Raw genomic sequence first — 24680 nt, 5'->3', positions numbered from 1 at the left:
ATAGATCTTGACACTAAATATGTTTCGAGTCCATATCCTTTCATTGAAATTAATTTCTCAATGAAACCTTTTAATCAAGTATATAATTACATCATTTATAACCAACTATATGTCATCTACATAAAGTATTATAAATATGTCTCAGCAGCTCCCACTTAATTTCTTGCAAATGCAAGCCTCTTCATCGTCTCCGATGAAATCAAAAACTCTTTGACTATTTCATCTCGGTGAAGATTCCAACTCGCGATACTCACTTCATCCAATTGAAGTTTGTATACCTATCTAGTATTCCATGGATCAGCAAAACTCTTGGTTGTATCTTGTATACACCTTTAGTACACACTTCGATAAGTAATGTATTTTGCCATCCTACTAACATATCTCATAAAAGAAATATGTAGTGATTACTAGAATAATCCACATAGACTATGAGCATTGCTACGGAAGATCTAATCTTATCATAGTCAACTCTTTGAACTTTGTCGTAAACAACTTTTCGACAAGTCAAGCTTCTTCAAGGATATTCCATCCAAGTCCATCAATTTTATAGATCCATTTACTTTCAAAAAGTATTTATCTATCTTGGATTTCATGGCATATAGCCATTTTAACGGAGTCAGGGCCCATCATAACTTCTTTGTTTGTAGTTGGTTTATCATTGTTCAAAATCAATCCTTTGTTCACAAATCATTTATTTGATCACAAAGTAAACCATACCTACAAGGTTCAATATGTACTTTGATCTCCATGGATAAAACACTTTGTAGTCATGGGAGCCATGTTCGTCATGGTCGCTCCGAAACCAATTCCGATGTCTGCTCTACTCGATCATTATGCTCAGTGTTCATAAACCTTATCAAAATATATTGTCCTCCCACTCAAATACTTCACTAGAAACAATTTCTTGGAAATAAGAAACATTGACAAACACTTTTGTCTTTGTCTCCATAGTGGGAAGAATTCCCAATCAATTCTCTGGGATAACCAACAAAGACATTCATCCGATTTTGGTTGTAAACTTATTTACTTATGCTATGCATACCAAAATTTTAAGAAAAGACTATTAGGATTCATATCCATGCCATAACTCGTATGGTGTCATTTCAACGGATCATGATGATGCTCTATTAAGTGTAAAAGCGGTAGTCACTAAAGCATAATCCACAAAAAAAATATAATGGCATCAATATTTTATCTCATCATTGATCCAACAAGTATTGGATACATCTCTTGGATACTTCTTCATCACTATGATACTCCAAGAAACGTGAGTTGTAGAACAATTTCATAACTCTCTTAGATGTTCGCTAAAACTCGTAATTCAAATATTTCCACCATGATCCAATCATAGATATTTGATTTTTCTATTACAATGATTTCCATTTCATGCTGAAATTTATTTGAATCCATTCAAATGTTTCAAACTTCTTCCTTATTGAATATATCCATATATATACTCAATTCATTGTTGAAAGTTTTCATGAAGTAGAAGATTCTCCCGCACACAACTATGTCCAGTGAACCACATACATCATCATGTATGTTTTCACTAAGTTAGTTGCCCGTTCAACTCTTGGCCTATAAACGGTATTTTAGTCATTCTCTTTAGAAAAGATTTGCAAGCGCCAAAATGATTCAAAAATCAAAATGACTCCAAAAATCCATTTGCATGGAGTTCCTTCATGCGTTCCTTTCTAACATGACCTAAATGGCGGTTCCACAAATAAGTGGAATTTAAATCATTTGCCTTATGGCATTTTAGCGTTAGTGTTATGTATATGTGTTTCACCATTAAGATTTATAATAACTTATCCATCGTACATGGAGTAATGTCATAATTTGAACAACTCATTGTTTTCATTTGACCAGAGCAAAATAACAATTATTAAGTTCTTTATTATAAATTCTAAGGGCTAGATAGAATGCCAACGACGAACATAATAACACTTTATTTTTGTTCCGGACGTACATTCCTATCATATTCCTTGTCGAGTCACTTAGGCCATTGTATTCTTGTATTGCGTTGTTTTGTATGACACTTCATACCAACCAATATAGTACTAATACCCAAGAATTTCATAGTGTGACTTAACTAGGAATACAACCATAACATGTATATCATTTATATACACCCGAGCTAGACCTTCTAGTCTTTTCTTTTCTTTTGCCGAATATCTTTTGCGGTTTCTCTTTTAGCTTTCCTCATTATTCAGAAAAACACTTCAACATCAATAACTTCTAGGTTTGTTGGTCAAATACCAATAACCTTGAGGTTCTTAATTTGAAGTTGATCATCATATGACAAGTGTTCTAGATTTCACTTATTAGTAACTATGTAATATGATGAACAATTTCACTCATAATTTTATCCATCAATTCATGACAACTTTTTGAGACCATGTCTATACATGCTAGGCTCATAAAGTTTAAACCTTGGTATTTGCATGTGCAAATCTAGCTTGCACCCGTTGTATGCACTCGTAGAATCTATCACACCCGATCATCACGTGATGCTTCGAAACGACGAGTCTTAATAACGGTGCATATTAAGGATGGTCACTTCATGGATATGCGAATATTGTTAGTGCCCCAATAGTTGGAGGATTGTGACGCCTTGCGTCTTCAACCTTTGTACATTCCCATAAAACTTATGAGTTTATGTAGTCTCACCAAAATATATTCTATCATCTTGCAATAAGGTCTTAGATATCACATATATCTCATACCTTGATTATTTCGAAAACTAAATTTTCAGCTCCTTACTTTTCAAACAGATTTGAACTTCAAGTTTTACGGAGACAAGATAACTTTAGGTACTAATTGAAACCATAGCTCTTTGAATCAACAATGTGAGATTTACTAAAAGTTTGCAATAGGACTTAATCAATTCTTGATTCTTTAACAATACGGTACCAATCCGTAAAGTTTCTTGTCAGATTTTAACAGTATTTCTATCTCAATAACAAGACTAGCGGATGATAGAAAACGGATGCCAATACTACAAAATTAATTCAACATACTACTCAGACTATGTTTATGATAATTAGTTCATGTTTTAATCTAATTACTAATGAACTCCCACTTAATACAACATCCCTCATAGTTGTTAAGTGGTACACGATCCAAATCCACTACACCAAAACCGATCATCACGTGAGATGATGTAGCTTCAATGGTGAACATCAACATGTTGATCATATCATCCATATGACTCGTGTTCAACCTTTCGGTTTCCGTTGTCCCGAGGCCATGTCTCGTACATGCTAGGCTCGTCAAGCAAACCCAAGTATTCCGCGTGTGCAACATGGCTTACACCCGTTGTATGTGAATCGTTGAATCTATCACATCGGATCATCACGAGATGCTTCGAAACGACGAACTCGTTACAACGGTGCATACGAGGGGAGAACACTTTATTATCTTGATATTAATGTGAGGGATCATCTTATAATGCTACCGTCGCGATCTAAGCAAAATAAGATGCATAAAGGATTAACATCACATGCAGTTCATATGTGATATGATATGGCCCTTTTGTCTTTGCGCCTTTGATCTTCATCTCCAAAGCACGGACATGATCTCCATCATCTTCGGGCATGATCTCCATCATCGTCGGCGTAGCGTCAAGGTCCATGGCGCCGTCCTCATGGTTGTTCACCTCATGTAGCAACTATTACAACTAATTTGAAAAACCTCTCAACATGAAATATAAAGACAACCATAAGGCTCCTGGAGGTTGCCACAATACAATAATGATCATCTCATACATATTCATCATCACATTATGGCCATATCACATCACCAAACCCCTGCAAAAACAAGTTAGACGTCTCTAATTTGGTTTGCATATTTTACGTGGTTTAGGGTTTTCGAGAGAGATCTAATCTACCTACGAACATGAACCACAACGGTGATACTAATGTTGTCGATAGAAAAGTAAATTGAATCTTCACTATAGTAGGAGAGACAGACACCCGCAAAGCCTCTTATGCAATACAAGTTGCATGTCGAACGAGGAACAAGTCTCATGAACGCGGTCATGTAAAGTTAGTCCGGGCCGCTTCATCCCACTATGCCACAAAGATGCAAAGTACTCAAACTAAAGATAACAAGAGCATCAACGCCCACAAAACCATTGTGTTCTACTCGTGCAACCATCTATGCATAGACACGGCTCGATACCACCGTAGGATAACGTTGCATAGAAAACAAAAATTTTCCTACCGCGAACACGCAATCCAAGCCAAGATGCAATCTAGAAGACGGTAGCAACGAGGGGGTATCGAGTCTCACCCTTGAAGAGATTCCAAAGCCTACAAGATGAGGCTCTTGTTGCTGCGGTAGACGTTCACTTGCCGCTTGCAAAAGCGCGTAGAAGATCTTGATCACGATCGATTCCGGCGCCACGAACGGGCAGCACCTCCGTACTCGGTCACACGTTCGGTTGTTGATGAAGACGACGTCCACCTCCCGTTCCAGCGGGCAGCGGAAGTAGTAGCTCCTCTTGAATCCGACAGCACGACGGTGTGGTGTCGGTGGTGGTGGAGAAATCCGGCGGAGCTTCGCTTAAGCGTGCGGGATGTGGTGGAGGAGAGAGACCGCTAGGGTTTGGGGAGAGAGGGGAGGCTAGGGCGCCGGCCAAGGGCAGCCCTAGGTGGTGCGGCCAAGAGTGGGCAGCCCCCTCCCTCTCCTCCTCATTATATAGGTGGAAATCCCCAAGTGTTGGTATCCAAGTCTTCGAATAAGACCCCAACAATGAAACCTCCCATATGTAGGGAAACCTACCCAAGGTGGGAATCCCACTTGGGGTGGGATTCCCCCTTCCATGAGGGGGTTGGCCGGCCACCCTAGGGGAGTCCACCTTGGACTCCTCCCCTTTAGGGTTGGCTGGCCATGCAAGGTGGAGTCCCTCCGGGACTCTACTTTCCATGGTGATTTCTTCCGGACTTTTCTAGAACCTTCTAGAACCTGCCATAAATGCACCGGATCATATCCAAACTTGGATATGACTTCCTATATATGAATCTTATTCTCCGGACCATTCCGGAACTCCTCGTGATGTCCGGGATCTCATCCGGGACTCCGAACAAATATTCGAACTCCATTCCATATTCAAGTACTACCATTTCAACATCCAACTTTAAGTGTATCACCCTACGGTTCGTGAACTATGCGGACATGGTTGAGTACTCACTCCGACCAACAACCAATAGCGGGATCTGGAGATCCATAATGGCTCCCACATATTCAACGATGACTTTAGTGATCGAATGAACCATTCACATATGATACCAATTCCCTTTGTCACGCGATATTTTACTTGTCCGAGGTTTGATCTTCGGTATCACTCTATACCTTGTTCAACCTCGTCTCCAGACAAGTACTCTTTACTCGTACCGTGGTATGTGGTCTCTTATGAACTCATTCATATGCTTGCAAGACATTAGACGACATTCCACCGAGAGGGCCCAGAGTATATCTATCCGTCATCGGGATGGACAAATCCCATCGTTGATCCATATGCCTCAACTCATACTTTCCGGATACTTAATCCCACCTTTATAACCACCCATTTACGCAGTGGGCGTTTGGTGTAATCAAAGTACCTTTCCGGTATAAGTGATTTACATGATCTCATGGTCATAAGGACTAGGTAACTATGTATCAAAAGCTTATAGCAAATAACTTAATGACAAGATCTTATGCTACGCTTAATTGGGTGTGTCCATTACATCATTCATATAATGATATAACCTTGTTATTAATAACATCCAATGTTCATGATTATGAAACTAATCATCCATTAATCAACAAGCTAGTTTAAGAGGCATACTAGGGACTTCTTTGTTGTCTACATATCACACATGTACTAATGTTTCGGTTAATACAATTATAGCATGATATATAAACATTTATCATAAACATAAAGATATAAATAATAACCACTTTATTATTGCCTCTAGGGCATATCTCCTTCACTCATGCAAGAACTGGTAGTCACTAGGGTCACCACCGATCTTGTAGACGACGTATGCCGGTGATTTCGGCACTTCTGGTGCTGTCAACGCGAATGGCAGCGGTGGACGGGACTGGAGTGGCATCTCTCCTTGGTGAGTCCCCAGAGCTGGTCCTGACGGAGAGTACTGATGCCTCATGATTTCTTGGATCACACGAAGAGCGACACGCTCCAAAGTGTTCACCAGGCTCTCAGAATGGCGGTGCAGCGAATGAGCTACCATGAAGTTAATCTCCTGGCAGCAGACCCGGTGCGTTCTTCCGACGGGGTGGACAGGTCCACTCCATCGAGCGCGCTTCGGTGAGAACCCTTTCCACCCGATGCCATGTGAGCGGGTTACGTGAAAAGAGCCGATGAGGTCGGCTTCGAGGACTGCTTTGATCTCGTCATACTTCTTCTTGAGCTCCTCGGTCAGGTCCTCGTACGTGACTGGAGTGCCTTCCGCCATCTCAGATGTAGATGGCGATGCAGTTGATGTCGAAGATTGTCCCACCGGGCGTGCCAGAATGTGTTGCGGTCAGAAACCCACCGGCGAGCAGCGACGGGCAACACAGTAGAGCCGGGAGGCTCCCAGGACTGCGGCTGGCCCTGGTCCCTCCGAGCGACGGCCCGCAAATACTCGGCACGCACGTCCGATGCTGGTGCAAGGGCGTGCCACCTGACCTATACCGGGTCAGGAAGGTGTTGGATGTGCCTCGCTTAGTTTCCCGCATGGCATACACGTAAACATTAAATACGAGCCTCGATCGGCTCTCAAGGTTGTCCTGTGAATCGGCTCAAGGAGCCGATCCACCCATGATCCGTACGAGGTGTACGATCAGATGGTGGTCCTGCTTGATCAAAACAAAGCTAAAACGACCTACTACGATTTAGGGTTTTCACCGCATAATCGGAACATCCTACTCATGATTGAGCCTGGCGGCCACGCACGGTGATCGTAAACCGACCCTAGACAAGGCCTAAAAACCAACACGAAGTTGATCCTCGGAACATCCTGTCTAGGGCTAGCAAACTACACCCTACGCGCCACTGGATCCTTCAACCCGTTTGTAAGGCCTAACTATGCAGATATTAAACTAATCCTTGAAGAACAAGGAGCAATCATGACGGATCGGATCTACTAAATAATGATTAAGCGGGGTGCCGCCCTTACACCCAAGATAGGTGTAAGGGCGGCTAGATGTCTAAGGGTTGCATGGACGAAAGCATATGATACGACGAAACAATGCTAACCCTAAAACATCTATGATAACTACGTTGCTCGCCATCAACAAGGCTTCGAGTACGAGCAACGCATGAACAGCGAATAAACGTGTATCGCCTAGATCGCAAGATGCGATCTAGGCAGCATGATGCTTACCCGGAAGAAACCCTCGAGACAAGGGAGTTGGCGATGCGCCTAGATTGGTTTGTGGTGAACGTGATTGTTGTTTATTTCATAAACCCTAGATACATATTTATAGTCCGTAGACTTCCTAACATGGGAATAATCCCAACCGGGCACGAGCCAAACTCTATCTAAACGACATGTATCCTACTATATTACAGATACACGGGCAAATTAGCCCAAACTTTGCATATAAGGCCGATTCATGTATCCCTTCCATGTATATTCTTCAAGCCCATCTCCAATCGCGGCCCACCTCTGATCCGGTCAAATTCTGGTGATAACAGTTGCTTATCTTGTAAAAACTTGAGAGATTTTGAAGGCAATTGAAATAGAGAAGAATTTGCATAATTAGGATTTGATGCAAATTTTGCTCAAATGCAAACTATATGCACGAAACACACATGATCACTCCTTTATTTATTTAAACAAGGTTGGGATGTTACAGAGTAGTTTTTGGTACATACAAAACTGAATCGTGTTTACACAGTATGAGAATGGTTTTTTTTACTATCATAATCTGCAATATTAAGAATTATGTATGCATTATCTTGTTGGATACGATAATAATGAAATATTTTAGGAAGTAATTTACAGTACGTTTATTTGTGGGGAGAAAGTAATTAATGTTGACACCTGTATTGTATGGTAGCAATAGATTTTTAGCGCATACATAATTGATCGTGTTTACAGAGTCTGAGAAGGGTTTTAATTGCCATATTCTGCAATATTGCGAATTATGTATGCAGTATCTTGTTGGATACGATAATAATGAAATATTTTAGGAAGTAATTTACGCTTTTTTTGTGGGGAGAAAGTAATTAATGTTGACACCTGTATTATATGGTAGTAATAGATTTTTTGCGCATACAAAATCGATTCGTGTTTACACATTACAAGAACAGAAGGAAACAGAGGAGGCCAATTATTTCGAAATATTTTTAGCAACGGTTAATTCATTAATTAAAGCATGCAAGCTGCTGGTGACCACGCACGCAAGATTGCATTAGCTGTAAAATGCACCGCAGTTTCAAACCTTATATTCCCGGGCTCGACCCAATTTGAAATCTATTTGTTGTCTTCATCTAAACATTCCCTCTCTTTCCTCCAGTCGCCACCCAAGTCACCTGGAAAAACAATCATCGTAAACGTACCTAATCTCATCATTCTTCTACACTGCGGAAACAAGGTTTGCTCTCATCGATACCATCTTGTACCTAATCTCCTCGTTCTGTTACTTCTTCATTCATTCGTGCAAACCCTGGTTGTACCTAGGCCAAGATCTGGAAGGAGATATGGGAAAGATTCCCTCCACTCCTGCTGACAGTGACAGAACCATCAGCGTTGAGTTTGTGCGGAATCAAGCAGAAGATGCCGGCCTGGAAGCAGAATCTTCAATGGTTGTACCTGTTGTAGCCGAGAAGGAAGAAACATCTGATAGTGATACATCTGGGCAGATCGCAGTTCATGGCCTGGAAGTAGAGTCGGCCTCTCGTGCTAAGGCAGTTGTCAATTCAAAATCCATACAGCTGCCCCTCGAACCTTGGCTGAAGGAAATCGATTTGGGCAGGGGCATATGGACAGCTACTAAAAGGTTTCGATCAGATGGGAAGAAATCTGACATGGTTAGTATATTCACTTTCTGGTGCACTAAGACATATGCTTTAATCGTCAAATCACATTATTTACCATTTCTTAACCATCTCATAACATACGCTTTTTTTATGATGAGCCTGCAGGATAAATTAGATCTCGTTTTTTTATGACAAAAAATATTGTGTGGTTTCTCTTCTAATCTTCAATCTTCTGTGGTTGATACTTCATGATCGATAGCGGTAGTTGTATGTGAAAAGATAGAAAAAAAATAACTCATGACTATCCGTTGTGTTGCTAACAACCTTCCTGGATGCTAGGCTCCCTCACTTCTCCACCAGTGTTCTTGAAGCTCCACCCAAATGTTCCCGTAGTTGTATGTGATGCCAATTTATCAAAAGCTCAGCTTCTCATAGATTGGTTTGAAGGGACAAGTCCGCCATTCCTGTATGGTGCAATGCTCGCTGGATGGGTAGATTAGGACACCGGGAGCAACATAGGAGTCTCCTGTTGCACACCGCATCGTACCCAAAAAAAAGGTGGTGCATAATGCGTGGCCAGGCGTCGGGCAAGGAGACAACAAAAGAATTTGCACATCTATGCCTTGTGAGCCCATAAACTGTAACGTTTATGTCACATTGTGCTTCTCATCCAATGTCATTTGATGGAGTCCTTCCCTTTGTACCCTCGTACTAGCTAGTAAAATTAGTAAGCAACTTGACTCTGTTATAAAATACAATAGAACAAGACGAACCAAAATATTGGGCGGGAAGAAACGGCGCGCGCGAAAAGGAAGGAGTTGACGTGACCCTAATTCTTTGCCGTGTGTCTGGTAGAGGACACACGGCAATGTCGCGCTGCTGTAACGGTTCCGTCAACTGCGGAGGGCGGTGACACGTGGCTGGGCTCTTTGCCGTGCTCTTATGTTTGCTGTGTGTTTATTTCTTTCTTTACCGTGATCACTTATTTGCCGTGTGTTCATTTCTTTCTTTGCCGTATTGATTTCTTTGCCGTGTGTTTTTTCCCCATGTTACCGTGTACTTTTCGTTTGCCGTGTTCCTAGTTTCTCGGAACACGGCAAAGGGCTTCTTTGCCGTGTTCCGCGTTGTCTGGCGCACGGCAAAGATTCGAAGACACGGCAATGCCAGATTTTCCCGTAGTGATAGAAGAGGAACTGTGCATAGCTCTCATCCGTAGTACTATTTATGCATAAAGCAATCATACAATTAGCTAGTGAAACAAGTAACTACCTTAAAAAAAATAGAAATTACAAGAGAACAAGGTCAAACATAAGCGGAAAAAAAATAGAATGCGGACAGCTCTCATCCACAATATGTATTCTAGAAGGGTATATAGAGCAAAATATCTACTAATTTTTTTAAAAAGATGTCAGTTATAAAATATACTTTTTGTGTATAATCAATTTAGAAAGGCCTTTGAGAAAATTTCTGGCCGTGCCTGAACAGTAAAAAGGGCACTCATATCTATATACTATACCTCTATAGGAACTGACGGTACTTTTACTAATAATCTGGCAAAGAAGAGATACAAATATTGCATGTATATTCTACTTGTGCATAAAAATGTACATTATGCTTAATATTGCGCGGAACATTATCATGGTTAATCATGTGATCGGCCTGATTTTTTGTGTGAAGTGCCTATTATTATTAGAATGAAACACCTGAACATGCAATATGGTAAGGTGAACTGAAGTTTGGGAGAATTGCACTGATACAAGAAAAGGTTTCCATAGCTACTGAGCTGGGTTAGTTATATATATGCCGAGGGATGGAGCAAGGACAGTGAGTAAAACTAAATTGAAGTGAAACTGTTATATAGTCTTTTTTTTCTGTGGTCAGCTGAACGAGTTACGAGAATATATGTTGGAACCGGAGACATAGTGATTTTCTGACTCTATTTAACAACTAACTCATCTTTTTTATGATCAGCTCACATCAGATTAAGATATTTTATAACTCGCATGTGTAATGAGTTGTTAAACTATTTTACATCACTCAATTAACCATTTGATGTTTTCCAAAGTTATCCAATAAATATGGAGAAAGACAACTCGCGGTTGGGCAGCTCACTGGAGAACAGATACATCCTAGTTTCAACCTAGGCAAACTTGATTTATCTGCCATTTTTAATACCTTGTGTCCCTTATCTTATTGAACAACCATGTATATGAAAACACACATTCGGGATGAAATATGATAAAAATATGTTAATACAAGTATTGAACATTCTGACTTGTCCCACTTAAAAATATTGTTTGTTTTGTATTACTAGTAAATTTTCTGATTTGTATTGTTATTGTTACTTTTACCTTCTATATTTATATGTGCATCCTTCCACCCATGCAAACTTACACTGTTGTATATATGTTAAATGCAATATATTGTGTTTTTCATTTCAGTACTTCTATCATAATGAGTATGAAAGACCCTTCCTCTCCAAACCCAACGTTCTCGAGTTTTCAAAATATGGAACCGTAAAAGGGAAGGTCGTCAACAAAAAGGTGCGTAGATACTTCATTTTCAAGCATATAATAATTATATAAACTATATTTTCCCTATTTAATTTTGAAGTATTAAGTTGATATGTTTTCCTTTTGGGTTGCAGAGATCAGCTGGTACTACAAGTACTGATCATGGTATGTGTTGTTCGATCCATGTTTTAGAATATTTTATGTCTTTATTTATTACTTTTTGTCCACTGAAATATCATCCATTTTAGGAAGAAAATATAGAAAATGTTTGTGTCTATGGCTTAGTAGTTGTTTTACGAACAAGGGCAGATCAACACAATGCTTACCCAACTTTTTTTGTTGTCAGAAACAACATTTTAAGCTCCGTTGATAATATTTCATAGAAAACAGGTTTTATATAAGATTACATGGTTCCTTTTCAGCTGTTTGGACTTACTGATTGTTGCAAGTGTATTGTTTCACAGCAATATACGTACTTCTTGAACTTTACTGTAACATGTGCATAAAAATTGGAGAAAATTGCTTCTATACCATTGACAAGTGCTGAAATTTCTCATTTGCCATCCAACAAAGCTCCAGTGCTTATATCCAAACACGATAAATTTTAGTGCTTATATACCACTGTGTTAGTCTAGAGTTACATCAGTCTGTTAACTTGTTAAGAGGCCAAAATACCTGCTTTGCCCTATGTGGGAAATGAGCAACAAATGAAAAACATGTCTATAAAAAATTGACTGCTTCTTGCCTCTATTTTCACGTGGAAATCTTAATCGACGTAACCTAATTGACTCACGTAGAAAACACTAGCTGATCTGATCTTGTTCGCCATGGATCCATTTTGGGTGGACACTGATGCATGCAGCCATGAATTCCTCACTTCGATGGGTTTGGGATGAGTTTTTGGGTGAGCTGTGTAGATGCCGCATGCGTCATGTGCTCATGCCGCATGCAAAATCCCAATGCAACTTGATTGAAGTTCAGAACACGCGGCATGTGCACTACGAGCGAACGCCGGATGTCGTCGCCAATGCCATGCATGGCACTCGATGCTTCCGGCCTAGGTTGTCCGAAATCCGATCGATCTTCAGCGAGACTGAAGTGCATAAATATGTATGCACACAATCACACGGGTTAATAGGAAAACTCTTGACTGAATTAATTTGTGGGGCCAAACAAATAATTAGAGATGTAGCATCTGGTTGTTGCCATCAAAGGAGTCGAGTAGGCGAAAACTTTGTACAAATTCTTCACGCTGGGGAAGTGCTACTTGTTATTGGCTGGAAATCTGACCTTATTTCGTTGAGGAATGATCTGCTCGGCTCTGTGTGAAGCGGTGCCTCATGATGTGTCTTCCTTGCCATGGTCCGCATGCGTGTGTGGATCCTGGGAGAGAGGTGCGGGTTCAATTTGCCTTTTCTCATTCTTATATTCTCAAGTGAGGTAAACTAGGAATTTTCAGCTAGACTGATAGGTGATAGGAAAGTCGAGACATGGTAACTCATGGCGATGGAAAATAAGCACTAGAACTTGTTTGTGCTTGGTATATACACAAAATCTTTATTGGTTGGCAAATGAACCATTGGAGCGCTTGTCAATGGCATATAAGCAGTGTTATCTAAAATTTACTTAATTTCACAAGAAAAACTTCAAGTAACCATTTTCTGTATAATGTTTTTTTCCTTACTGGATATAACTTTTTAGCTTGTGTTCTCTACAGATATGTAAAACTCTTGTATGAGAATAACTTTGCTAGCTTTGATTTTAACAATCAGTATAATATTACATCGCAGCTTTAGTTAGGTTATTTGGAATTAGAGCCTGATTACTAACTTATTCTGACTATTATGTCTGCAGATTATACGCAGACCACCAAAAGACAAAGGACAGGGGATGCAAATTCAAGTAATACTTCAGGTAAACCACACAGTTTTTCCTTACTACTACATGATATCATCTGTTAGCGGTGTTCAATACCTGAAACTACCTTCACTCTGTTGTATTCTATTAATTTGGGAAGAACTTCACTACAAAATGCACCACCTCCAATTGTCACTTCTTGTTAGTCATGATGAATTTTTACATTTGCAACACCTTCTCAACTTGGAAGTCGTTGTCTTGATAAATATCTACAATCTGGTAGTATTATCACCGGTGGAATTTTTTTTAATTAATTGATCGTTAGGTTAGAGTTTATTAATACAACATCATATAGGGTGATATAGATTTATGTATATGTATGCATATGCAGGTCAAAAGTATATTCTAGATATAGTCCTTAGTTTCATAGTAAATACTTTTTTACTTAATTTAACTGCTACACTTTGTAAGTATCTGACATTTCTAAATTACTAATATTTGACTGATGAATTATTTTTATGTCCCGCCGACGTGTACAGGTTCTACTGGATCGGCAAGAGGACCAGTGGCCCGAACTCGTACTACACTTCCGCATGGATTCGTGTAGGAAATGTTCATCTCTTTCAGGCAAAAGGAAATAATTAAACTCTCAGAACTACATGATTTATTGTAATTTTCAATAAGAACCAATGTATACTGTCATAGTATACATGTACTATGTATCGTTGCTGCTGTTGTCGAATTTATTTATTTTCAAAGTTTTATGTTTGCATGAGTATGGATATTAGAATATGAGTATGTTCCTTACAAAGTTTAAAACTATTTTCCCATTCTTTTAAGTAACTTGCGTGTGTATCAAATTGTCGACTCAGGATTTTTAAATTTGAAGACATTATCCTGTGAATAATTGGATTTCTTTAGAGGCGGGTTGCAGACTCCCTATGCCAGCCTAACCAAAGATACCCTCTTTGGCTCTTTTCCTCCATTATTTCAATTGCTTGAGAAAAAAATATGGCAAGATGAAGTATATTAACAAAATGCATACTTGACGCTATGTCCCTCATAATTGTTTCCTTGCCTACTGACAAGTGCGCTTGACATGTACTAGTGACACGGTGCTAAAGGAGAGGTTTACTTGTTTTTGGAAAGAGTGGGGCAATATGTTTATATTGTTTACCTCGTGAGTACTATTTTTTATAATTTGGAAATTAACCAGGGATAGAGTTGGTGAACACTATTTTTTATGGTTTGAAGAAAAGTAACCGAAGTATAGAGAACTCTGAGAGGAAAATAGGAGGTGCACTATTTACCAACTATGAGTACGGATAGTCCACCTTTTAAGAGCATCTCCGCCGGCCACCCCGATAGCGGCTCCGATAGCATTTTAGGGGCCAGCATCGAAAATGGGCTCGCACCGGCGCGCCCCAAAAAGAGTCGGCGCAATTTCGAGCCAGATAGAAACGCCGGCAACCCCATGCCAGCCCCTTTGCGAAGGGCGCGAATCGGACGCATTGGCGCCTCGCAGCACGTCGGTTTTCGCGGGTGGGACAGCCTTGGCAACGAGAGGACACGACGGTTCGCGTTGGAAATGACGCGGGAAGGTTGGATGTCGGCGTTAATGGTCTCCCATGTGGAAATCGAAGCGGCGACAAGGGCGGCGACTGGCCACGCGGCGTCCACCCCCCCCCCCCCCCCCCCCCACGCGCCTTCAATGCGCGTCCGCCACCTCCCTTAAAACCCCACAGGGGCGCACCTCTCTTCTTCCCCGTCTTCGAAGCCTAGCCGCCGCCACCGCCATTGTCGCAGACGTCTCGCCAAACACCAACCTCCCCCACGCACCCCACCGATGCGATGGTGCACAACGACGAGGCCGGCAGCAGCGGCGGCGTGCTCCGCTCGCTGCAACTGATGCACGACGAGGCAGACGTACTGTATGCGGTAGCGCATCCCTGTGCCGCATACAGTACAAGCTGTCGCACGGGTGGCACATCTCCATCGCCGGATTAGCCGTGCCACCGGCAGGACCGGAGTTGCGTGCCCTCATCACCGAGCGGCGGAAGCATATGACACCGGCGGAGAGAAGCCTGCCGTCGAATGCGCTCAACAGCCCAGCGTGGCCGCGCTTCGAAGAGGAGCGCGCCATCGAGCTCGTGTGGGCGGCTGGCGCGCGAACGGCCGCTTCAATAACGTCGGCCATTGTAGTGCGGAGGAACAATGCTACCCACCAAAGGCCACAATTTTTTGAGGCGAAACAGTGGGTTTCCCCACTGTGTATATTTATAAATTTAAAATAAAAGGTTGTACAAAGGGTTGTTGCTAGAGAAAAGCAACAAAAGACTATCTAAAGCGCAAAAGCCAAAAGAAAGAGAAAGAGGAAAGAGGGGTACCGATTTATCTAAATCTCTTCACCCAAGATTTGAGTCCTGAATAAGACTTCCTAGAAGCCTTATGAACCAAGAGTGCCAGCTCTGCCTTGAATATCTTCCTGCATCTATATAGATTAGGTGTAGCACCTTTAAAGATAAAGCCAATCCTGCTCATCCAGATAGCCCATGACACGTCAACATGATTAATTCCACGAAGAAAGGCACCCTTAATTCATTCTTTAGACTGGCAATAATACGCTGAATATCCTGCTGAAGAGGAGGTGTCCAAGATGGGCAAAGATATTGCCAACATAGTTGAGCAAATGGACAAAAGAAGAACAAGTGGTTTCTAGTTTCCAGCTCTGAATGATCACACATGATGCATGTATAAGTGTCCATGAAAAAGTTATTCCTTTGCAGCATTGCTCTTGTGTTCAATCTGTTGTAGACCAGCAGCCAAAAAAAGACTTTATGTTTTTGCTGACAACACCCTTGCCAAAGTCATTTGAGAGCTGGAATTGTGCCCCCGGAGTCCATGACTATGGAGTAAACAGATGAAACTTTGGTGGTCATCATATTACCCATTACTGTCCAGATATCTGTTCCTGCAGTCGGCTCCAGGTCTAGTAGAATAGCCTGGAAGAGATGGAATTGCACTAAAGCTTCCTTAGAAAGTGGCAAAACAAAGAGATCAGAAATTTGTGGCAACAGAAGAGCTTGCTTAATGGAAATGCCTTCTTCCTTACAGAAAGAATAGAGATGTGGCCAAGTATCTTTGAGAGGAGGTCTAGCACACTTATCTTGCCAGAGTAGGATTGAATTTCCTTGGACAAACTCACATTGTGCTAAGTCTTTGAACCGTGGCAACAGTTTCAGACAATCTCTCCACCAGAAAGAGACCTCTCTTGTCCTGGCAGGAGGTAAGGATGTGGAGTAATAAAGTTCCCAAGACATGCTGACCCAAGGCAAATTGGCTTTATTATAAAATTTATGCAGATGTTTCATGAGCAAACAATCATTCTGTACTGAGAGATTCAGAATTGCCAGCCCTCCGTGATCCTTTGTCCTACACACTAATTCCCAAGCAGCAAGTGGTGGGTTTTTCTTTTGCAGATCTTTGTCTCTCCACAAACAGTGCCTTATTTATCCACTTCAGCAATTATCCATTGGTAAACTTTTAAGGAGCATATGTAGAACATAGGCAAGGAAGAGAGGACAGAGTTGATCGAGCTTACTCCCATAGTTGATATACATAGTGCAAGCTGGCAGTCTTCTTTGAATAGTTTGTGTATAAGAGGCAAAAAGAATTCCTTTATTGGCTTGGTGTTACTTAAAGGCAATCCAAGGTATGTGAAGGGCAAGCTACCTCTTTGGCATTGTAAAGCATCGATACACATTGATATTCTGTCTTCAGCTATGTTGATGGGGACAAGATTAGACTTGCTATAATTAACTCTGAGGCCAGAGATATCTCCAAAGACTTGAAGCAAATGTTGCAAGTGTCTTAGCTGATGCACATCAGCCTGAAGAATAATCAGAGTACCATCTTCATACTGAAGGATGGGAAAGGATGATGAACATTGCAGACTTAAAGGTCTGGTGAGGAGACCATTATTTAGTGCTTCATTAACCAGTGACAGAAGCACATCATCAGCCATAATAAAGAGCAAAGGTGAAAGGGGAACACCTTGTCTAACCCCTCTTTTGCAGTGAAAAGTATGACCATGAATTCCATTCAAAAGAATAGAGGAGGTAACTGACTTCAGAATTAAGCTAATCCAATTGCACCAGATAGCTCCAAAACCTTTTGCTTGCAACACAGAAAGAATGAAAGAATGTTCCACTTTGTCAAATGCTTTCTCAAAATCCAGCTTCAGTGAAATTACCTCATTTTTGTTTTATGAAAATAATGGAGATATTCATATGCCCAAGCCAGACAATCTTGTATAGTTTTAGACTTTATGAACCCATACTGGTTTTCATGAATGAGCTCCTGGATAACAGTTTGTATGCAATTATTCAACAATTTAGTTAACAACTTAAGAGTGCAGTTCAACAATGAGATGGGTCTATAATCATTTACAGTCTCAGCATGTTCTTTTTTTTGGAACCAAAGTTATATAGCAGCCATTAATACTCTGAAGGCATAAGTCTCCTTGATGAAATTGATCACACAAGTCATAAAAATCTTGTTTGATAATGGGCCAGCATTTTTGCATGAACTCTGCATTGAAGCCATCAGGGCTAGAGGATTTATTATGAGGAAAATATTTAACCACTGTATCAATTTCATCATGTGTAAAAGGAGCTCCCAAAACAGATAGATCCATGTCTGAATGCAGCAGATGAGCAATGGATGCAATAGAGTTTGTGGAGCTAGTTTGACCCAACCTTTCCTTATAAGCTTGCAACAAAACTCTGGCCTTGTCATTATGGTCAGTGACTTGAATCCCTGCTGGATCAGAGAGGGTTGCAATATGGTTTTTCCTTTTCTGGCTAGAGGCCATAGAATGAAAAAATCTAGAATTTTCATCACCAATTGTTACCCATTTAATCTTGCTTCTTTGCTTCCAATACACAAGTTGCTGCTGCAGCAAATTTGCCAGATGCTTCTTCATAGCTGCTCTGAAAGATCTCTCCAAGTCAGAAAGGTTTCTGAAGTTCTGAATGGCATCCAGCAAGCAAATGAGGGAATTAAGATCAACAATATCTTCTTTGATAGTTGAAAGCTTCTTTGACCAAGTTTTGAGCTCTTTACGCAGAATCTTGAATTTTGCAGAGATTCTTTTGGTAGCATGAGCATAATGGATGGAGTATGTCCATGCTAATTCAACTAGTGGTAAAAAAAAACCCTCCATTTGTAACCAGTTATTTTCAAATCTAAAAATCTTAGACTTTGGGATATCAGTCTCAACAGAAATAATACAGGGAATATGATCAGATATTGTCATAGCCAGAGGATGTGCCATGGTATTTGGGAAGTTTTCAGACCAGGCCAAAGAAGCAAAAAAACAGTCAAGCCTCTGCAGTAAAGGGGTAGCTTGCATGTTACTCCAAGTATATTTCCTGCCCATAAGAGGAATATCCACCAAGCCCAATTGGCTGGTAGCTTCATTGAACAGAAGCATCTCATTAACATTACCACCAGGTTTATTTCTATCTTGTGGATATCGAATCAAATTAAAATCCCCAATCATCATGTAATTTTCATAAGGAGGAATATGTATGTTTTGCAACAATTGAAGGAATTGTAACTGCTCAGCATCCACACACGGGGCATATATATTGGTAAGGGTCCAAAAAGTGTCAGACTTAGTAGCATGCAGCTCAGCTGACAGTGCATATCTGTTTTGGAAAACCTCCACACCAGAAAATACTAAAATGTCCCAAACAGTGATAATACCACCAGATCTGCCAACATATGGTACAAAGGCAAAGGAATCAAAATTCCTAGGGCAGAAATTTCTAAGGAATGTGATATCAACATTTTCTCTTTTGGATTCTTGGAAGCAAACAACATTACAGCCACTTTCTCGAATTTTATCAAATATGAGAGTCCACTTTGCTGGGTCATTAAGACCCCTAATATTCCAGTTTAATATTTTCCAGAAGATCTTATGCATTGGAAACATTTAAGAGCAGAAACTAAACTGGCAACCATAGGCTGACACCAAGGTGGTTGTAAGTCCATAAGAAACTTTAAGCATCCATTACAGAAACTAGAATAATCCAAAAGCAAGGACATAATCTGACTGCTAAGAAAGCAGTAGTTACAAAAGTGGATAATCATGCCAACACCCCATGCAAGGGGCCAAAAGCTATCTAAGCACTGCAATAAAGGACTGCAGTCCTCACTTCTTCTTGGACTTCTTGTTTTGTCTTCCATTGGAACTCTTCTTGGAAGGATCTGCCTCCTTAGCACCAACTGGAACAACTAGATGCTCATATTCTGCTTCCTCTTCATCAACATCCTCCTCTGATATATCAAATTTATGACAGAGGTTTTTGACTACTATTTTTTTGATTGGTGGAGCAACTTCAGCACAAGCCAAACAATTCTTATCAAAACATGTCCTAGCCTTATAGTCTTTGTGCAAAGCTTTGATTCTTGTGCTCCTCCTAACTTTAGAGCATGCCAGTGGAGTCTTTGAAGTCTTGACAATATTCTTCTTCATATGTAATGCAGAAGTAGATGAAGGGGGCTACCCCAGCTTCTGCTTCCTTGGAGCCTGAGGAGTCAAGAAACCCTGGGTATCCTCCAAGGTAGCCAGAGATAAAGTGCAGACAGGTGTGGTGTCTTTGTAGGACATTTTCTTGGCGGAGCAAAGGTCCTTGAAGATATATCAGAGGGAGCATCAAGATCACTTGAAATCTGCCAAATACTAGACTAAAGCAAGGATTTGGCCCAATCAAAATCCTCAGGTGTTAGCAGCTTTGCTGTGAAGAAATCAGTCCATTGGGCTGGAATAGTCACAGAATTGATGATGGACCCATCTGGTTTGAAATAAGAGGACCATGCAGCAGTACCTTCCTTAGAAAGATAAAAGGAAGTCTTGGCAGTTCCATAGGTTGGACACAAAGCAGCCAATGGATCAACAGACATAGCAGGAAGAAGAGCTACACCAACCTGCACATTTTGCTGCTGCAATTGAGGCAACCCTCCATTAACTGAATCTCCAGACTCATCTGACATAGTACCATCAGAGATAATGGTGACAGTGATATCACTATGAACTTCCTCAGGCTGATTCATCTCAACATCTTCTGGCAGCCGAGTAGGAGGATTCGGAGCAGGCAGAGCAAAAATGACTGGTGGCTATGGATGATTCTGAATAGCATGATTAAGCAAGTCATTAAGCTCAAGAAAATAATCCTCATTCAATTGGTGAGGGGCTGCATTAAGGTCACTAGAAATATTATGAGGTACATCATTAATGTCCAAGTGCCCATTAGGATTAACACCAAGAAAATGAAGATTTTGTCCTGCTAAGTTCACTGGAGGAGCAACAGGATCATTCATTTGCCCATTGTGCCAGAGAGGCCAGCCAGGATCTGCTTGGTGGATGGGCACATCAACAGCATCAGCATCTGCAGGTGCATGGAAAGGCACTTGTGGCATAGGGTGAGGAGTAGACCCATCAGCAGGAGGAAGGTCTTCATCTGCAGGTAGGGCCCCTAGAAGCCTTTGACTTAGAATAAAAACTGGTATAGGACAAGAGTCAGCTGCCCATTCATTGCTAGTAGAGATGACACAGGAATGAGATATATGATGCAAGTCAGCCACTCTAACTTTGACAATTAAGCACCATAAGTACTAACATCTTTATCCCAAGGTATCATAGCCCCAAAATCTTTAACTGCACCTCTAATATGCTCATCTGACCAGTATTCAGGAGGAAATGCTAACAACATAAGCCAACACTCACGATTGTAAGTGAAAGAGCGATGATTAATTCCCCTATTGTGCTCATCAAAAGAAATCTCCCTCCCTTCAAAGTGATGAGGACTATTCTGTACTAGCCAGTCTCTATAAGAATCTGCATTAACCCTCACATAGGCAGTACCAATGGGGCACCTCTGAGTGATACCGAGCGGGATGCGGAGTTCATCTTCTATGAAGGATCGCAGCAATAACCTGGTCGCCGCGAATGGCTGATTGGCAGGGAGCGCATGCGTGATGGTGGCGATGGCCAAGTCCTCATGCTTGGCGGATGTTCGGCCAGAGACGTGGTAGCGCCATTGCTGAGGCCGATTCGCCACCTCCAGGATCTCAAACTGCCCAGGGATGAACGGCGTGGGGTTGACGGGGAAGTTTGCCATCGCCGATTGGGCCAATGCGGCGGCGGCAGGCGCGGTGGTCGGAGAGCTACAGTGCAGGTGCTCAGAGGGTTTGCAGGGAGATGAAGAGGCAATGGCGAGTCCAAGACCAAAAGGTGTAAATGCTGGTTCACCAGATTTTCTGTCCAAAGAACAGGGGATGCTTCTGGATGACAAGGATCCAAGGGCCAGGCGTAGAGTATCTTGATCCATCAAGGGCTAAGATGAAAGCTCATTAGCAGGAAGGTTAAGATCCCAATTAGTCATAAAAGACTTTTCCTTAATCGGCAAAGTGCCTTCCTTCAGTACCTAAGTATAATTAGTGGGACGACAATCTTTAATGTGCCTAGATTTATTGCACCCATGGCAGCGGATTTTATTCCAACAATTGCGTCTAATGTGCCCAACCTGCAGACACCTGGGGCAAGTGGTCTGCCTTCGAGCTGGGTCGCGGGTTGGAGCTTGGCTGGCAGTACGCTGTCCATCGAGAGGCTCCGCACCAGGCACTGTTGTCTGCAGCCGCTGAAAAGCTGAGACACGCTGATGGGCCGATGGGTATTGCAATCAATCAAAAGCAAAGATTCTGACATGGGCCGCATCTGGGTTGGTGACTGCCTCTGAGTTTTTAAAATTCCTTTCCGCGCCTTGCTGCATAATGGACTCATGCAACCGATTAAAGACCAAATCCACAGGGATATCTGAAACCACCGAATCTGCATGAATTGGCGTTGTCTGCTCGGGCACACCCCAAAAAATCTTTGCAAGAATATCTTCCAAAGGTTTGGGCGCAATTAGGGCCCTTAATTCCTGGAGCTGCGATGTACTGAGTGAGTCCAAGGGAGATGCAATCGGGCAATCAAAGTCATCAAAGCGGAAACGGCGCAAAATTTGCCCAGAATCATAGCCAGCAATAATGGCTTCAGAGAGAAGCTGTTTTTCCTTGACAGACAGTCGGTGAAGAAAAGGTAGTGTCACAACCGGTTGTTAGCTTGCCGGTAGCGGAGCTCTTGCACCATTAGGAACCCTGTTGGCTCCAGTGTCACAACATCTGCAAATGACTTTTTCCCTACGGAAGTCCAGGAGTTTTTCTCTTCCATTTCCCAGAGCATATACTCTCTGACTGAATTTGGTCCTCCATTTCCCCAGAGGAGAAAGAACACTGTAAACTCTGAACACTTAAAATGTCGCAGACTATTGATGAAGAAACCAATTTGCTTGATGCGAACTGAAAAACGATAAGTCCGATCACGAAGAAAGACGACATTCAAATCATGCGGAATGCCACCCAAACAGGCATGAAGCATCTGAGCCACCATGTCTGGATCAAGTCGAAGCTTAGATCGTTCAAAGGAGGCGACAAGGAAGAACTCCTTGTGACTATGAGGCCGCAAATGCCACAGGACTATGAAAACGCTGCCAGATCTGCCTCTAAAGTCCAATTCCTGGACGAAGATCAAGGGTAGAGGCCATAGGAGGTGGGGTTGCAACCTTGGGCAGATCTTGAGCACCCACCATGACTCGGTGACACGGCATGGAGATCACAGATTCCGAGGATACCACCTCGTCCGCCTCAAGTAAATGGGCATCAACCAGGAGGCCATCAGTGTCCAGGAGAGCGAGGCGATTGGCATGCGGACGAAGGTATAATAAACCCGAGTCCGAATCAGCCAACAGAAGACGTTGTGAGAGGAAGGGGCAGAACTTTACCTGCCATCTGGATGGCGACATCCCCAAAGCCATGGAGAGGAGAGGCTAGGGGAGGGGTGACGGAGAGACCCGCCTCACCGGCGGGCGCCGCCTACGGTGATCTCAGATCTGAGATCGCCGATCGCCATCCACGAAACCCATTTTATTCATAATAACAGGGGTACATAATCCCAAACGCCACAATGGTTCGCTGTATTCTCCTTATGTCTTCCCACCAAAAGGGAAGTGTCTCGATCCACTAGAGAACCATTTAAAGTGGTCACCAAACCCACACAATAAGTTTGGGCCAATCTCCACAACTAAATTGGAGGATTCTAAGAATTCCACCGAACTTTACACCACAATGATTGAGCTCCCCGAAAACACCAACCAAATCTCTAGGGTTCCAAAACCCCAAGAGAAACAAGCTGCGGGTACAAGCACCCAAAAGTAATAAGATTCTTATTTCACCTAACTGATTTTCCATACAAAACTCATACCGATGCAACCAATGCAATACTGGAAAAGACACAAGTGATGGAGTCCTTTTCTCCTAAATACAGCCAAAGCAACTAATGCCATGGAGGAATATGATCTGGAGAACAAAGGAGGATAAAAAAATATTCTCCAAGATATGGATACAAAGGATTCCCTCAGTACGATATTGATTGGAGAGGATGTAGACCTAGTCCTCCTCTCTATTTTCCCTCAAATAGATGCAAGAATCATTGGACGGATTGAGAGATAACAAGCGTAAGAGGGTCAACAACAGAGAGAAAAGCCGTGCTCAAGAGCTTGGGGAGCATCGGGAAAGAAGGGGCCCGTTAATAGGTTCCCAAATCCAACCATTACAACCCTACAGTGTGAGAGCTAGAACTTATGGTCTCCCCACACAAATTTCCCCACCCAGAACTTTCGGGGGAAGGAGTGCTGAAATTTCCTGTCTCCAAAACTGAAAGGAACATCAAAACAAAAACATCATAGTACAACAAAGGAGGATAAAACCATAAGATGAAAGGTTTGACCTCTCTGCATATATCGGTAAAACTTCCAAACATATTAATATGACTAGCTTTTCATACAAAATCTATTTTTGATGAACTTGAGATTGTCATGAACATAGGCACAAGTTCTAAAACCTCACATGGATAAAATCAAAATAATAACCAAGAAATATATTGTGAAGGTTGCAAGGATTTGAGCTCTCTACAAACAATGTGATCAAATACTTACTCAATAGCCCCTTGATAGTACGGGTATCGATCCTATAGCCTTGTCTCCCAAATAACCACCTTAAGAACCGTAAAAGGGTTGCCTTGCACATATTAGAGTTGATCTAGATGATGAGGATCATATCTTCCTCAATTTGGAACAACTTGCTTGATTGTGCTTGATTGGTGAATTCTTGCGAACTCGTCCTCCATACTCCACTATGAGAAAGCCCCACTTAGGAATATCTTAAGA

Source organism: Lolium rigidum, chromosome 3 (genome assembly GCF_022539505.1).
Source record: "Lolium rigidum isolate FL_2022 chromosome 3, APGP_CSIRO_Lrig_0.1, whole genome shotgun sequence".
Lineage (NCBI taxonomy): Eukaryota > Viridiplantae > Streptophyta > Magnoliopsida > Poales > Poaceae > Lolium > Lolium rigidum.
Note: the sequence above shows the minus strand (reverse complement) of the source record.